Below are 17,092 nucleotides of genomic sequence, written 5' to 3'. Positions count from 1 at the left end.
ATGGATGGATGGATGGATGGATGATGGATGGATATTAGGGGTGGTTTTCAGCCAGCGTTACTGCGTTCAACAGTGGTGAACAGGGAAACGGTTTGGGGGTGTGGCTAGCCTGGGTCGCTGCTGGTTCTGCGACCCAGGTTGGCATACCACTACCAGTTCAGTCGAAGTGGGCTGAACCGGTAGGAACCCATCACTGATGGACAGACCTAGATGTGTGTGTGAGAGAGAGAGACACAGAGACAGAAAGAGACAGACACACACAGAGAGAGAGACAAAGAGAATATTTTGTATTCTGTCTTTATTTTTTATTTATAGATTTATAGATTTTTATCCTGCCTTAATTACTTTATAAGTAACTCAGGGAAGCCAACCTACTTACTACTCCTTCCTCCTCCTATTTTCCCCACAACAACAGCAATCCTGTGAAATGAGCTGAGCTGAGAGAAGGTGACCGACCCAAAGTCACCCAGCTGGCTTTCATGCCCAAAATGGGATTAGAACTCATGGTGTCTATACAGTTTCTAGCCAGCACCTTTACCACCACACCAAATGTTCAAGTAATATCAGTTCATTAGATTGCAGGACCTCACTGTTTTTGTTTCCCTTTTGGATCCCTTTATTTTTTCCAGAATGTCTCCTAACGCGCATATAATTATAACTGTCCATCCACAGTGCGGAGGCCACTGTTTAAAAGATTCCACTTAATGTTACAAGCTTTTAAATTTAATTTCAGTGACCTTTTAAAATGTTTCAATTAGTATAAACATCCTGCCAGGCCATTATGTGTTTTCTATGCCCTGCTAAATTCTTTTTCTTTCTCTCCCTTTCCATCACCTCTTCCCTTCCCCGCCTCTTAATTTTGCATTGGTTGAGACAGTGTGGCTTAATGCTTTTCTCACTCCACAGCTATTTTCTGTGGCATCACAGGTATTATTGTAGAGGTTCTTGGAAGACCAGTGGGAGGCAGCCATTTCTTTGATATAAATATAAGATATAAATATATAAAAATATAAGATGGCACTTAGGTCTCCTCTTCAACCATTAAGAATTCTCTTAATATTAAAAAAAAATCAAAAACATCTGTTTGCATCATTTCCTGAAAGAAGGTTTGTTGCCTAGCCTTTATATCCAAAAAGATTCTCTCTCAGAATCTGTATATGATAAACAAAAAAGTGTTCCAGGATTCTTCCAGAATGTTTCATCATTTCTCCAGCTTAAGCCTCCACAGCCAATGCTGGCTTATTCTGACCCAACTCCCCAAACATGATAAACCCTCTGAAGCAGGGGTGGGTTTTGGCCGGCACTACTGCAGGTTCACTCGTGAGCATGCTTCACCCACGCGCTTGATGTGTGCTGCACGTACATGCGTAGTGCAGTTAAAATAAAAATAAAACAAGATGGTGGCGCCAACCAGCGCCAAACTTGAACTGGTTTAGGGGCGTGGCAACCCAGGCTGCCAAACCACTACCGGTTCAGCCAAACCAGTAGGAACCCACCACTGCTCTGAAGTTAACTCAAACTTTCCTTTATTAGGAATGTTGGTAGCCATGGCAAAAAGTTTACCTCTCACTGCAAGCTAACAAGTCCGTCCTACCTGAAGATGAATAGTTGTCTGCCACATGTATTCATCTCTGCCCCCTGCTTTTTATTCCCAGAGCTAAGGTGAGATTTTGCTAGCAGCGGTGGCTCTTCCTTCCCAAGGATCGGCCCATGGATTTCCACTGCTCTCCTCTCCTCTGCTTTCTGTGCATGCGCGTGTCAGGCACTGGACCCAGCGGTTCCTCCTCTTCCTCATCAGCCAGCTCCAGACCTGGGGGCGGTTGACTCTCCATCTGAGGGCTGACAGACAGCTCAGGCTCTGCCTTTGTCTCTATCTCTGCCCACTTGATTCTCTCTTCTCCCTCAGAGGTCTCAGATTGCCTTGATGCTGACACTGACTCCCATGCCTCCTCCTCCTCCTTCTCTGATTCAGCTGTTGGAGGGGCCGCCGGCTGACAGGCCACAACACAGCCCTTCTTGAAAGACCTACACGTCCCATCAGACCAAGATGCAAATGAGGCAAAAGGAAAGAGATAAGAAGATGTGTGCATGAGGAGCTTCATTCTCTCCAATGCTCCTGCTGTCTGGATGCAGAATGAAACAACTTGGTGCAGCCAACCCATCACAATCAACTCACTGCAGCCAACTCATCACAGGACTAGTCACTGTAACCAACTTACCAACTTACCATGGGATAACTCTCTGTGGGACAATTCAACAATTCAATTTAAGTATTTAAAATAGTCAAAAATTATTTTAATTTCTGTCATTCACATTTCATTTTGTCCCTACTTTTGCATCCTTTTTAAATTATTCTATTCCACCATTTCTTCTATACTAGTGTAAATCTTGTCCTGCAACAAGTTGGCTGTGGCAAAGTTGTCCTGTAGTGAGTTGGCCATGACAAGTTGCCTGCGGGAAGTTGGGCGTGATGAGTTGGACACACCAAGTTGGCTGTGCTGAGTTGTTCTAGACCAAGGGTGTCAAATTTGATTTCATTGAGGGCTGTATCAGAGAGACCTTGGGGGGCCAGGGGGGGCATGGCCAGGATTGGCATGGACAGCTTGACATCACTCGTATCTAGAGCACGGCCCTCCCAAGCTCCATTGTTGCTGGCAGAGGCACAGCGGGCGACTCCTTCACTGTTTCCAGGGCAACTCCACAGGCCAGATCTAAGGACCCCATGGGCCAGATCTGGCCCACGGGCCTTGAGTTTGACACCCCTGTCCTAAACCCATCCAGAGGCAAACCCTTTTCTGAGCTTCTATTTCCTTTGATCTCCTAGGATCCTGTGTTGCAAAACCACTTTCAACCTTTTTCATGCAGCTGAAACAGACATAAGACTTACGGGATACATTGTCGACTCCTTTGGGATTTTTTTTAAGTTCATTGCTTTAATGAAAAAGGAAGAGAAAACGCATAGATGTCCACAGAAGCAGGGCTCAAATGTAAAAAAAAAAAAAAGCCAAGATGGCAATCATGGGTTTGTAACCAGCATCTTGACTCCCCACCTCCCCAAAACCACTGAAAGCAAAGTCTCAAAGCAAATTGCATTAATTTCCATAATGAAAGGAAGGTAAATTAGTATCAGACTTTTCTATTAGCCACCACTCCAGCAATTAAATCACTTTTTAAAGAAACTTGATTCGTTAATACAGGGGTGGAATTCAGCTGGTTTGGGCAAACCAGTAGTTCTGGTGAGCATTTGGCCACGCCCACCCATCTCTGTACTTTCCTGTCCCATATATCTCTGTTTTTTAGCTCAGCTGATTCACGCAGCACAGCTGATTGCCACCAGTCAACTGTTTTACTCACAGGTGCTGTCATAGAAGGTAAGCTTTGAAGCTTAAAAAGGTTGGTTTTTTTAATGCTGTGAATGCATGCACTCACCGAACTAGTTGTTAAACTGATTGCACCCCACCACTGCATTAATATATCTCTGCATCTACCAATTCTGTATTAGAATCTGCTATTCTTTTTAAAAGCCAGGAAATTTGCAAAGTTTACCCACAGTTTACAACATACTGTACATCTTTATTGTGCATTTTTAGAATACTTGGGCAGTTGAACTTGAGATGGGTTTGACTGCACTTAAACTGCCATTCCTTTGTTTTGTTTTTGCTTTTTTATTAATCACTCTTAAGTAAATGATAAAATATTAACACTTAGAAGATTTCAAAAGACTATTATTGGCTAAGGGTTTTATTCTAATCAATGAGAATTATTGAATAATTCATATATACAGCCATTCATCCCCATCATGTTCTTTTCTTTTGGGGTAAGCAATATTTGGCAGAGCACAGAAAAGAAATAATATGCCAAAAATATCAAAAGCATAAAAAGTATAGCAAAGTTTATAATTATAAATGTATAAATTAATTATGAATTTATATAAAATCATTCTTATATTTTCTTATGTTTCTCTGGTCATCTAACCCCGATGCTATTGCATTCATAAACAGTTCATAATATCAAACCACCAGAGAAAGAGATTTTGAAGTTCCAACCTGAAACGAGAAGTGCGTGACAAGTTTAACTTTTTAAAAAAATGCTGATTTTGGAGGGGAATTCTGGCTGTACTTCCAACATCTTCGGAATTTGGTCTGCAAGCTCTGACCTCTCCCTGTCAGAGGGTCCAAATTTGAACCAGAGTCATCCTAAAGGGGTGGTGAAGTAAAGGAGGATTTCCTGGCAGGTAGAGGAGAGCCACATCTTTCCTCCCTGATTGGGAAAGCCCCCTCATCTGAAAACAAGGAGCAGCAGCAGCCATAAAGCCAGGGACAGCCTGAATACCCAAGACTGTGCTGAGGTGGAGAAAGTGAATGGAGTGTGGTCTGGGTGAGAAAATATTTTTTATTGGAAGTTGACCCCAGAAACCAAAGGGAAAACATATTTAAAGCTATTTATTGAAGCTGCAAATGGGCAGATAGCAAATATACCAAATAATTGAAGAAGGAAAAAAATTGCTTTTTAAATGATAAATAGAAACTTGGTTCCTCAAAGTTAAAAGATGTGGTATTGAGAGCATTTTAAAATGCTGGAATTAAAGTCCCAAATGTTTCTTTATAAACATTGCTCAATTATTGGATTTATAATTTTAAAATAATTGAAATTGGAACTGTTAACCATATTGCAAAGAGGCTGAAGCAGACAGAAGCGAGATCCTTGTGCCCTTCTCTGCCCCTTGTTCACCCCTAGGGTTCCGCCTCCAGCCATTGACCTCTTCCATTTCGCCTCTGCTGGAAAGACCCTAGCTGTTTGCCCTGGGCAATGGGACCCAGCCTCTTCACTTCCAGAACCTTCCTCATGGGCCATTGGGCAAAATACTGTTCATCCCGGCCTTTTGGGCTAAGGAGACAGTTGGCTGCCAGCCAATTGGAGGAAGGGAAGGGAGAAAGAAAGAGGGACGGAGGAAGAAAGTGTTCCGTGTTGAGTTTCTTCTCTGGGGTTTGTTTCTCCGTCCAGTCACCTCAGTCCAAGCTAGAAAACCGTTTGCACACACACACACCTGGAAATGTGACAGGACAACACAACATTGAAAAGACAATTTTGTTGGCTCTGTTACTTTGATTCAATCAATTATCATTATCTTCCCCACAGCTCTGCACCTCCACACCCCAACCTGGTTTTAACTTTCCTATGGACCTTGTGTTGTCCTCTCACATTCCAGGGGTGGGTGGGGGTGGAATGCGATAGGTTTTCAAGCAAGGGGGGAATCCAAAGGGGTTTCAAGCAAGTGGGGGGGAATCCAAAGGGGTTTCAAGCAAAGGTACTGTAATATAGCTTTTCTTCACAGTGATGTTGTGATACATCTACTTCCCAAGGAATTCAGGCCACCGGATGGTCTAAAAACATTCCCTCCCTCTTGCTATTTTTGTTTCTCTGTCTCTCTGTTGCAAACATCTGAGTATTAGCCAGCAGTGATCAATTAAGGAAAAGCAGGAGATCTGTCTATCAAGAAGATCCTGCAGGTGACATCAAAGGTAGACTGCTAATCTCGGTTGGTGACAAAGATACATTTTTCCATTCGGAACTCGAACAAGCTATCTGGAAAGATGGATGGAGGTCTAAGGACCATGAAACCCCATGGCTTGCTCCATAAATCTATCCTGCTCCCTTTGGTTCTGCTCCCTGAGAACACTGAGAATGAGGAGCTCTCTCTCCAAGCATCCCTACCTTACTTCCTGTGACATCTGCTAAGTGTAATGTGGAGTTACTGGAAATCAAAAGCAAAATGAAGCAACCTCCTGATTTTGCCTTTTAACTGACCTTTATCCAATGTAAATGTATTCTGCCCGGTTTTTTATGGTGCTTGTACCTCCAGAGCTCTTTTGTTGGTCATATTCACCTCAATGTATTTGCAGAGAAAAGATATCAGAAGAATGCTATCTTGCCACTGTTAATTTTGTTCAACTTAGACAAGGAAATTGGGCCAGGCTGATTTCTTTATTCACAATTCTAGAAATCTACCTTTCGCTCAACATTCTTACTTCTGCTCCCCACTTTTCAATATAATTTGTTCTTTTTACTAATACAAACGCCTTGGGGGGGCTCTGCATTTGGCATTCTGTTTCTGATTATGAAGACAAAAATAAGTAAAGATTGTTGGAAGAAAGGTCCTTCTGGGTTCCGTTTCAAGTGGGGGGTGGGGGAGACACTGGAAACATGGTGGCTGTTTGGAAAGATGGTTTATTGATGGGCAGGACCACATGGCTTGAGATCCTTGGCAAAAAGGAAGGGATGCTGAAAGTGTCTGGGTTTTATGCCCTCTCTGGGCTTTTGAATTTGAGCTTGTATTCTGATTGGTTGACAAACTCCATAGGGCCATGCAAGGGTAACTTTGTAGGTTGTTTGTGTCCCAGGCTTGGTTGAGCCTTGCTGGGTGATGATGTAATGAAGGGGCTTTGGGCAATTCCTACTATGGCTCTGCCTGAAGGAGGTAGATCTTTGTTATGTAGAATCGACTGGCTCAGGCCTTAATGGCCCATTGACAAAGGTAGGGGCTGAATTTCTGCCTCCCTTTTAAGGGAAATATTCTATCCTTTTAATATTTCTTAAAATATTTTATTTTTCTAGGAGAGGGGTGGGTGCTAACTTCCCACAAGATAAACAAATCAGCTTGGTGATAAATAGTGTTCAGGAAGATTGGGTAGTTCAAATATTCTCTTTTTTCCAAAGGTGCCTCCCTTTCATGATTTACTAGCTAGATTTCTCATTGGTAGTAAGAGCTCTGCTGAAAAGAATCTTGAATCACCCACAAGAGAAGACAAAGTCTGTTTATGTCCCATTTAGAAGCTTTGACGCATTGTGATCATCAAAGATCATGCATTCAGACAAGGCACTGATATTTTTTCCCGGATATATATCTTCTCTAAAATCAGCAAGTGGGATATTTGATCACAAAATGAAAGGGGAGGGACAGTATTTGAGAGAAGAAAGGTGGTCCAAGATATATTTGCTAATGCTATCATATTATCCCGGTATGTGTTAATCTGTTGTCATGGGAAATATTCTGGGAAGTATACCAAATGGTAATTCAAGCTCTTCCTTAATTTGAATGAATCAACTCAGGTTCAAATTACTATTTTTCTATGTGACTTTAGGGATGAAAGGTGTGGAGGACTTGTCTATCAATCGCTACTAAGCAGCTATTAGTGGAACACAGAAAATGACAAATACTCTTTGCGCTCCTGAAATTTTGAGAACTGGATAAGAATAAGCCCCAAATGCTTAAACCATCCTACTTTCAAGGCAAAGCCTTCCCACAGGAGGGTTCATCAATTACTTTTGGGGGAGGGGATTTTTCTAGATGTAGCTATTCTGCAAAAATATTAAAATCTTCATTAATGCTCAAAGATCTCACCGCAATAGAAAATTGACCTTATACCTTCTCTTGATGCTGACAAGGCTAATGCAAATACATCAATAGTCTATCAATATAAAACTCCTTTCTGAGATTCCTGCACATATAGATTTTAAAGGTTAGAATTAATCCCTTGAGTGATTCTGAAAGAATATTGAGAACTAAAAAAATACATTTCTTGCAGATGGGTATGGGGCTTTTTTATTCTTTTTGGTGCATATAGTGAGAAGTTACGTCCTGAGGATCAAACTATATAATCTTTTAAACAAGATTGGGGGGATGGGGAGAGACTGCATTACAGCTACAAAGATGCAGCCAGCTGCACGATTCTGAACATTGTAGGTACGTACATGTATATATCTAATCACAGTCCTATTTTTTTCACTTTGCTCTTTGACTTTCATTACTAGAACTTGCAGAACGTTTGCATTTTCAGTTACCAAAGTAGTGTGATCAGCATTGTGCAGTTTATTGATATTTCTTCCTTCAATTTTAAAACCACATTCTTCTTCTTCCAGGCCAGCTTTCCTCAATATATGCTCAGCATGTAAGTTGCATAAGTGAGAACAAATACAGCCTTGTCTCACTCCCCTGTTAACCTGGAGCCAGTCTGATTTGCCATATGCTGTCTGAACTCTGGCTTCCTGTCCTATGTGTGTAGGTTTCACATGAGTTGGCCTGGGATGCTGAAAAAGTCATAAATGTGAAAACTGGTCATAAGTCACTTTCTTTTAGTGCTGTTGTAACTTTGAACTGTCATTAAATAAATGCTTGTAAATCAAGGAAGAGTTGAGGCTCTTTCAGAATGCAAATGCTGTTTACAATGCAGCTGAATTAAAGCCTTCTGGAAGTTTAGTTGCTAATGTTGCCATGCAGGAAAATAATATATATATATATATATATATAAATGGCAAATACCACTCACTTGTCATGAAAATCCAAAGCTGCAGGAATTTATCTATATCTATATCTATATCTATATCTATATCTATCGATCTCTCTCTATATAGATAGATAGATAGATAGATAGATAGATAGATAGATAGATAGATAGATAGATAGATAGAGGCAAATACCACTCACATGTCATGAAATCTCCAGAACCGTAACGCCTACAAACTTGAAATTTGGCCCGTATGTTCCTCTTGGCTTCTAGGTGCTCGCTAAGAAAGGACTTTTCTAAATGACCATCAGATCATTAATAATTCTTATACAGTAATTAACACGCTCTGATGCTAAGGTCTTCTATTCCCCCTTCCCACCTGAAGAGAATTCTGTTCCAACTGCCAGTTGCCTCACATTCCGTTATCTCAGTTCAAACTGGCAGTTGTTCCACTCCTTCACTCAGGAGTGGTCTGGGCCCCCTTACAGTATTAAACATTGGTACCTCACCAAAATGTCTATGCCTTCCACCTATGGAACTGCTTCCGGACTCAAGGAAATGGGAGAGATGTGTTTCAATCACAGACCATCACTGAGCCAACAGCCTGTTAACCAAATTTCTCCTGCTTAGCCTGATCACATAGTTTTGACATGAAGTACTGGTATCCAGCTAGTGTAGAATATAAGAACCATGAGCACAGTAAAGATCAGCACAGTGAAAGATGAAATGAAAGAACTACAGATAGACATCTTGGGTGAATTGAAATGGACTGTCATCACACACCTTCAGTCAGAATATCTTCCTCAGGACACAACAAACAAAGAAGGAATAGGGTTGCTTTTATAGTTAGGAAAGATGGGGCAAGAACATTTCTTAGCTACAATGTAATCAGTGATCAAAAAACTTCATGGACAATCATTTAATGGGTAATGACTATTACCCAAGTTGAAACTCTATTTGTTGATACAGAAGAAGAGGAGATTGGTGGCTATTGCGGTCAACTTCAATCCGAAATCAGCAAAACTGGAAAGCAAGATGTACGCTTGGGTTTGGAAACTGGAATTGGGGTAGTGTGTGGAAATGCTATATTTAGGATTTCAGTGTATTACAGAGCCCCCAGGCTACCCTATAGGAAACTAATTTTGGGAGCAAGGACATTTATCCAATCATAACTATGTTCTTAGAAACCCTCCAATTAGCATAATATTTTAAAAGATTTTTTTTTAAAAACCATAATTCCAGCCACGCACAATGTGAGTATTGATAGGGAACGTGGATTGTTTGTCCAGCATATAAACTAGAGAAAGGTTTAAATAAGGCACATGAACAGATTTTTCCTACCAATGAAATTATATGCATTTTTGTGTAGAATGTTTCAACTTAAAAAAATATATTATTGCTGACGAATCTTATGAATCATGGCACAGGTATTTTTCAGTCACATTTTTTGTTTCAAATTTATATACCCCACTCACCCAGGATACCTTTAAATAATATGCTGTGCTGGTCTTTAGGAGAACCAGTGTGAAGGAATTGACATGCTGAAATAAGAATAGAGTAATAGAATAACAGAGTTGGAAGGGACCTTGACGGTCCAACCCCCTGCTTAGGCGGGAAACCCTACACCGCTTCAAACAAATGGTTATCCAACATCTTAAAAACTTCCAGTGCTGGAGCATTCACAATTTCTGGAGGCAAGTTGTTCCACTGATTAATTGTTCTAACTGTCAGGAAATTTCTCCTTACTTCTAAGTTGCTTCTCTCCTTGATTAGTTTCCACCAATTGCTTCTTGCCTACCCTCAGGTGCTTTGGAGAATAGTTTGACTCCCTCTTCTTTGTGGCAACCCCTTAAATATTGAAACACTGCTATCATGTCTCCCCTAGTCCTTCTTTTCATTAAACTACAAATAGGAATAGGAATTCCTAAATAGGAATAGGGAGATTTACATTCCAGTTGTTTCATACGCCCAGAGGGATGATTTTGGATCAATCATGCTCTCTCAGCCTTAGACTGGAAAATTTAAAAACTTCTACCTACTAGACTATGGTCTATACAGGCTTCTATGCAAACACATTTGTTCTCCAATGGACTGATTTGGACTGAGGACCATAATAATCTGAAGAAGGAATGATTAAACCATGGATTAGGGCGGCCTTCTTATTTGTTACTTATTAAGGGCAAAGCCAGTAAACAAAACTGGGAAAAAAAAGTTTCTTTCGATCATTAGTGTCTGACTAGCTGGAAGCAATGCAGTAGCTGAAACCATTCTAAGTTAGGATATATAAGAATTTTTCCATGAATTTATCTGGAAAAGTATTTGGAACTGTTACTTCAGCAGAACCAAGGGTTAAATGGATACCAGCTATAAGCAAAAGTCATTTAGTATTTGGACCAGACAGAGGTGGTATTCAGCAGGTTCTGACCAGTTCTGGAGAACCAGTAGTGGAAATTTTGAGTAGTTCGGAGAACTGGTAAATACCACATCTGACTGGCCCTGCCCCCATCTAGTCTCTGCCTTCCGAATCCCAGCTGATCAGGAGGGAATGGGGATTTTACAGCATCCTTCCTCTGCCACACCCACCAAGCCACGCCCACCAAGCCATGCCTACAGAACCGATAGTAAAAAAAAAATGAATCCCACCACTGATTTGGACTTAGGAAAAGTTTGTTCCCTTTTCTAGCACTTCTGGAATGACTACAGGTAGTCCTCAATTTACAACCATTTGTTTAATGACTGTTTGAAATTACAACGGCACTGAAAATACTGATTTACAACCAAACTTTGTACTTATATCTAGTGCAGCATCCCCACAGTCACATGATCAAAATTTAGGTGCTTGGCAACCAGAATTTATACTATTGCAGCAGCATCCCTGGGTTATGTGATCACCACGGGCGACCTTCTCATCTGGCTTCCAACAAACAAAGCCAATGGGGAAAAGTGGATGTGCTTAATGACCACATAATTCACTTAACAGATGCAGTGATTCGCCTAACAACCATGGCAAAAAAAAGGTTGTAAAAGCGAATGAGACTCACTTAACAACTGCTCTGCTCTGCAATTGCTTCTGGTCCCAATTGCAGTTGTAAGTCAAGGCTTACAATAAAACCTGTTTGCATTATAGACTCATTCCAAAGACATTCTTGCAAGAACCCTGGATTACTTAAAAATTGAAAAAAATTAGCAGACATCTTTCAATCACCTCTTATTTTAAAATGTCCTCCTATCACGTGTGCAGTAAAGTGAAACACATTTTTTGAAAATCCACACAGTGCTTTGCCCAAGTTACTGGCGTCTCAAATTATGTAAAAAAAGGATTTACCTCAAAATTCTGTGGGCTGTTCACCTTCCTCTCGCCCTTCACTCCATCAAGGACTTTCAGATTTTTTTGGCAGGAGCTAAAAAGGGGGAAGAGAGCTGCATGAGGCAGTACAACCTCAAGGGAAGGGTCAGGAGTGGATGGCATTGATGGACAGCATCTGAGCTGGAAGACCCGAGTAGAACAAAACTCCGAGAAAAAGAACATTCTGTTTAATGTTCTGGATAAACCATCAAATTAACCCAGCAGTGCAGCAGTCCAACAGATGCCCAGCAATCAAATTTCCCTGTAATCATGGCCCAAACTACCAACAGCATTAATAAAACTACACAAACACACACACACGGACACGCACACTGTAACACCTTGTGAAATAAACCCGATAAAATAAAACAATTCCACAGATCCCTTCTCTATTGCAAGGGGCTTTGTTAATCTGTCTGGTCTAAAGCCAGATGTCAAACATTTCTACAATGATGTCTTCTTTGTGAGAAAATTGCCACTGTTAAACACAAGTTTTTTAGAAAGATTGAACTCAAACGGGCAGTTTAAAAGGTGATGTTCAACCGAAGATGCTGGCTTTTTATTTTATAGATGCATATTATACTGTGAACTAACAAGGTCATGAGGCTGAGATTTTTGTAGAAATGTGGTCAACTAGAATACATTATCTTTGGAACCGAGGAAAGTTTGAAAGGTACTAGGGGGAATAAGAGTCAATTTATTTAAACCAATGTTTCAGTGATTTTAAGTTGCATGGAATTCCGCACCCACAATTCCCCCAGGGAATTGAGGTTGGGGGATTCTGCGTGTGCAAGTTCACATATCTTAAATTGCCGGGACTGAGAAACACTGATTTAAACCATAATTTTAATCATTTTCTTTTCCTTTTAAAATTAATATTTGCAATCAATATTCACTATGATACTAAAGTTTTTGGCTAGGACTTGGATGGATCAGATTCATATAAGCAGATGCTCAAAAATAGCCAGAAAAATGGCAGTAAGACTTTAGAAAACTTTACACTGTATATAGTTGAATAAGAAATTTTGAATAGAATTTTGTTGGCTAGTCCTGGAGAAAGATGGATTAACTTGGATACATTATGGGAATACCAAAAGATATTTTGTATACTGTGTTGCAAATGCTCTGTATGACCCAAATAACTTATTGGGAATTTTAATTTAGTCTTGGATTAGATAATCTTCTTTTAAATTGGTCTTCTCTCTGCTAGTATATGGGAGTCTAGTTGTTACTTGGAAGCACTTACATGTAACTAAAGAGAAATCTGTTTTTGTCAATTCTATAGGGCTTTAGATTACTATTTTTATATCCCAAATCATTGTTTAACTCAGTTGGTAAATCTTATTTATTTATTCACAGTTTCTGATCACATTCTAGTAAGAAACATTATTAGCCAGCCGATATATTGGCTATGCAATCCACAGTTTGTTAATGAACAAACAATGATTTTCCCCCAAAATACATTGAGAATCAGTACATAACGGAGTGAGCTCCTGTTACTTGTCCCAGCTTCTGCCAACCTAGAACCTTCCCAGCTTTGAAAGCATGTAAAAAATGCAAGTAGAAAAATAGGGACGACTTTGGTGGGAAGGTAACAGCGTTCCGTGCACCTTCGGCATTTAGTCATGCTGGCCACATGACCCCGGAGATGTCTTTGGACAGCGCTGGCTCTTCAGCTTTGAAGCAGAGATGAGCACCGCCCCCTAGAGTTGAGAATGACTAGCACATATGTGTGAGGGGAACCTTTACCTTCTAAATGTGAGGTTTTTGTTTGTTTGAATTGTATTCCCAAATTTGGGGGTGGATGGGTGGTGTTATTTTTATTTTGTAAGAAAATAGAGAAAAAGTGAGAAAAGCATCCCAAGATCTTTTTTTAATATATCTCTTTGCTTCCACCTTATTATTGCCCAGTTTTCTGCAGCCCAAAAATGACAAGCCCAATAAATCCACCTAATGTTAGAATATATACAGTATATCCGGGATAGGGAGAAGCAGCCTCATGCCCATTAGAAGTTTTTAACCTTGGTTCCAATGTGTCTCAGCTAGCATGGCAAATGGTAAAGCGCTAAGGAAATTATAGTCCCAAATATAATAAGAGGAATAAAAAGAAAGGCAGTCTTCCCACTAGGTGCCAGAGAGTGGTGGGTTGCAGGCGGTACACCCCGTTACGGGCATACCAGAGCCTGCCCAGGGCACCGGATATTGTTCTGGTACGGTGCTCCGGAGGGCTCGCCTGCCTGCCTGAAGTCCTTACCATGTTTTAAAACTTTTGGCACTTCCGCACAGGCGCATAGCGTGTACAGCGCCTGCGTGACACTCCGCCGAGAAGCTGGAGCATCGCGGAGACTTGCAGAAGTGTCTTTTGCAACCACAACGCATGCACGCACCACGTGCGTCCATGTGGGCGATGCCGGGCCCGTTGCAATCGCACCGGTTGGAACAGGATCCGGAACCCACCACTGGTGCCAGATCACTTAGCATGTACGTGAAGGATCCATTTATGATAATATGAACTTCTTGGAACTGGTCTTTAAAAGTATAGAAGGCTTGAAATTCCACTTTTTCCATCCAGGGCAAAGTAAGAGTTCTTTTTATTTTCAAACCACTGGAAGTTAAACCTACTCTGTGTATTCATTGTACTGAAGCACATCTATAGATCTAATGCCACAAACATATAATTTTATATATGCTGTTGTTGCTCTCTCGCCCCACCTAGTGGTCAGAGGAACAAATAATAATAAATAATAATAAATAAATATTTATTTCTTAGCCGCACCCTCTCCCGAAGGACTTGGGGCGGCATACAATAAAACATCTAAAGTACATATCTAGACAGGACATACATATAACAAAGACATATAATAAGACGTGTACAAGGAGGAGGTGGGCTGTTGGATAAAAACAATTAAAATCACAATGTTTAAAAACCCCTAAATAAATAAATACAATTAAATTACATAAATAAAAACCCGTCAGGAGCGATATAGTTAGATCATGGTTGAGCCAGGCCAGCTACTTGGAATAGGTGGGTCTTGAGCTTTACACGGAAGGAGCGGAGGTCAGAGGTAGTCCTAATATCCGGGGGGAGGTCATTCCACAGGGCTGGGCCCACCACAGAGAAGGCTCTACTCCTAGGCGCCGCCCCTCGGCACTGTCTGGTGGACGCCACCTGGAGGAGACCCTCTCTGTGCGAGCGGATTGGTCGCAGGGATGTATGGGGCAGAATACGATCCCGCAAATACCAATCTATATTGTTTTGAAGCTGACCCAACCCCTTTACCCATCAGCCTCCACTTTCAAAAGAAAGTGGGAAGCCAGACTCCATTTTCCTTTAGCATTTGAGGGAGGTAGAAGCACAAGGAAGAATCCAGCCTAATCTGTAGCACATATTCATCCAAGGACTAACCCATATCCCACACACACAGCATCACTGGTGAGATTTAAATTACTTGTATCTGTTAGTTGTTATATTCAGCACAACTCAATACTGCCTATCTTGTATTTGGTTCCATTGTATGTATTTTTATTTTCCCCAGTTTCACCACATCCTGTTCTTTAATAAAGCATCCAAATCTACGCACATGTCTACTTTATTGGAGGATAGGTGGGTTTAACTGCATGTCGAGCTGCACACAGAGTAACATGTAGTGAAGACAGAACAATCAGCAGGGGTGGATTCTGGCAGAGAGTACTGCCGGTTTGCTCAAGGGCGCTGCGCACTGCATGCACATGCACAGTACAACTGAACTTGATCTGCGCATGCGTAGAAGCAAAAAACAAGATGGCGGTACCTACCCATACCTCCGGGAGAACCGGTTCGGGGGTGTGGCAGGCCTGGGTCACTGCCAGTTCCAGCGACCCAGGTCGCCAAGCTACTACCGGTTCACCCGAACCAGTCCAAACTGGTAGGAACCCACCATTGACAATAGGTGACCATTATCGTTCAAATTATTTATTAAAAACACTAATTTTCTCTCCAAATGCATATTGGAATGAAGATTGATATTTTTAAATGATGGAAACTGCATCATAACTTTGCAGATGTGCTAACTCCAGTGGATATCTAGAAGAACTAATCTTGATGACAATGCAGAAATTTTTATTTGTTATTGCAGTATTTCTATGTTGCCAACTCCAAGTGGAATTGGCAAATAGCTGATTTATCACACACTCCTATTTATGATAAATCATGTACTGACAGAGGTTGTGCAAGGCATCAGTTACAATATCTAGCATTTTTGTCTAGCATTTCCTCTTCTGATGACAAAAAGTTAAAAAATGTTAATCGTTAGTCAAGGATATTTTAAAAATCAATAATAAAGATATATACTTGAGTCAAGGGTTGACATTCAAGTTACGATTGTGTTGCACAAAACCCGCTTATTGTGTTTGACATGCCATTTATAATAATTAAAATGTCAAGGAATCCAATCCACAGTAGGAAATTCTGACTTTTGCTGAATGATAACATTGAAATGCAGTACCAAATGTTTGTTTAAAAAAAATCCCTATATCCCTATATTTGGAAAACATATGTACCCAATATGGGTACATATGTGGCATGTTTTTCAACCTTGACAAATTGTGAAGAAGTTTGAACTTCAACTCCCAGAATTCCTCCACCAGTCATGCAGACTAGGGAATTCTAGGACTTGAAGTCCACACAACTTCAACTTTCCACGGTCAAAGAACACTGCTCTATATGATTACTTAAAAATAAATGCCATTGAATGTTCAGAAGCTATCCTCACCCAAAATCCTTCTGTTGCACAATTAAACATCCTGTTCAACTCTACGTTTGGTCATGCCCTAATGTAATCATTCTGACATCAGGTACAAAAGTGCAAGCCGAATTCACTGCATTTTTTTCTGTAACATTTCTTGCAATTACTTTTTAAATGGCAAATTCTAACAACAAAATTTGTAAAATGATTAATTCAACATTTCTTTTTTGTTCAGGGTTTTTATTTCATGCCCCTCTATATGCTTTTTTAGAATTATTTTGAAAGTGACTGTCTCTTTTCTTTCTTCTAAGGTATAACTTATGAAATGTAATTCTTGTTATTATTCCTGGGATAAGTAAGTAGGTCAACATCACAAGCATACTTAAACGCATTTCAAGTGTTTGTATGATAATCCTATTTTAAATTATCTGTATAGTCCCAACTTCATTTGCACACAATAGGGATCCTTTTAATAGCTTACAAATTGCAATGAACTTAAGATAAATACCAATCAAAACAGCTTGGCAACCTCCTTATTAACTTATCAGCATGGGAGTTTCGCACTAAGCACATCTTCAAGATAGCTAAGAAGGTCCAACAAAGAAGGTGGTTGTGTTTAAGAACAAGTGGAGGCTGAGACTTATTAGAAATATATGTACATCTTTCTATTGACCATAATTCCACAGAAATCCTGCACAGTTTGCTAGACGTTAATATGGGATTTTAACAACAGGGTG

This window comes from Natrix helvetica (genome assembly GCF_964273705.1).
Source record: "Natrix helvetica genome assembly, chromosome: 2".
NCBI classification, from domain to species: Eukaryota; Metazoa; Chordata; class Lepidosauria; order Squamata; family Natricidae; genus Natrix; species Natrix helvetica.
This window is presented reverse-complemented; position numbering follows the sequence as displayed.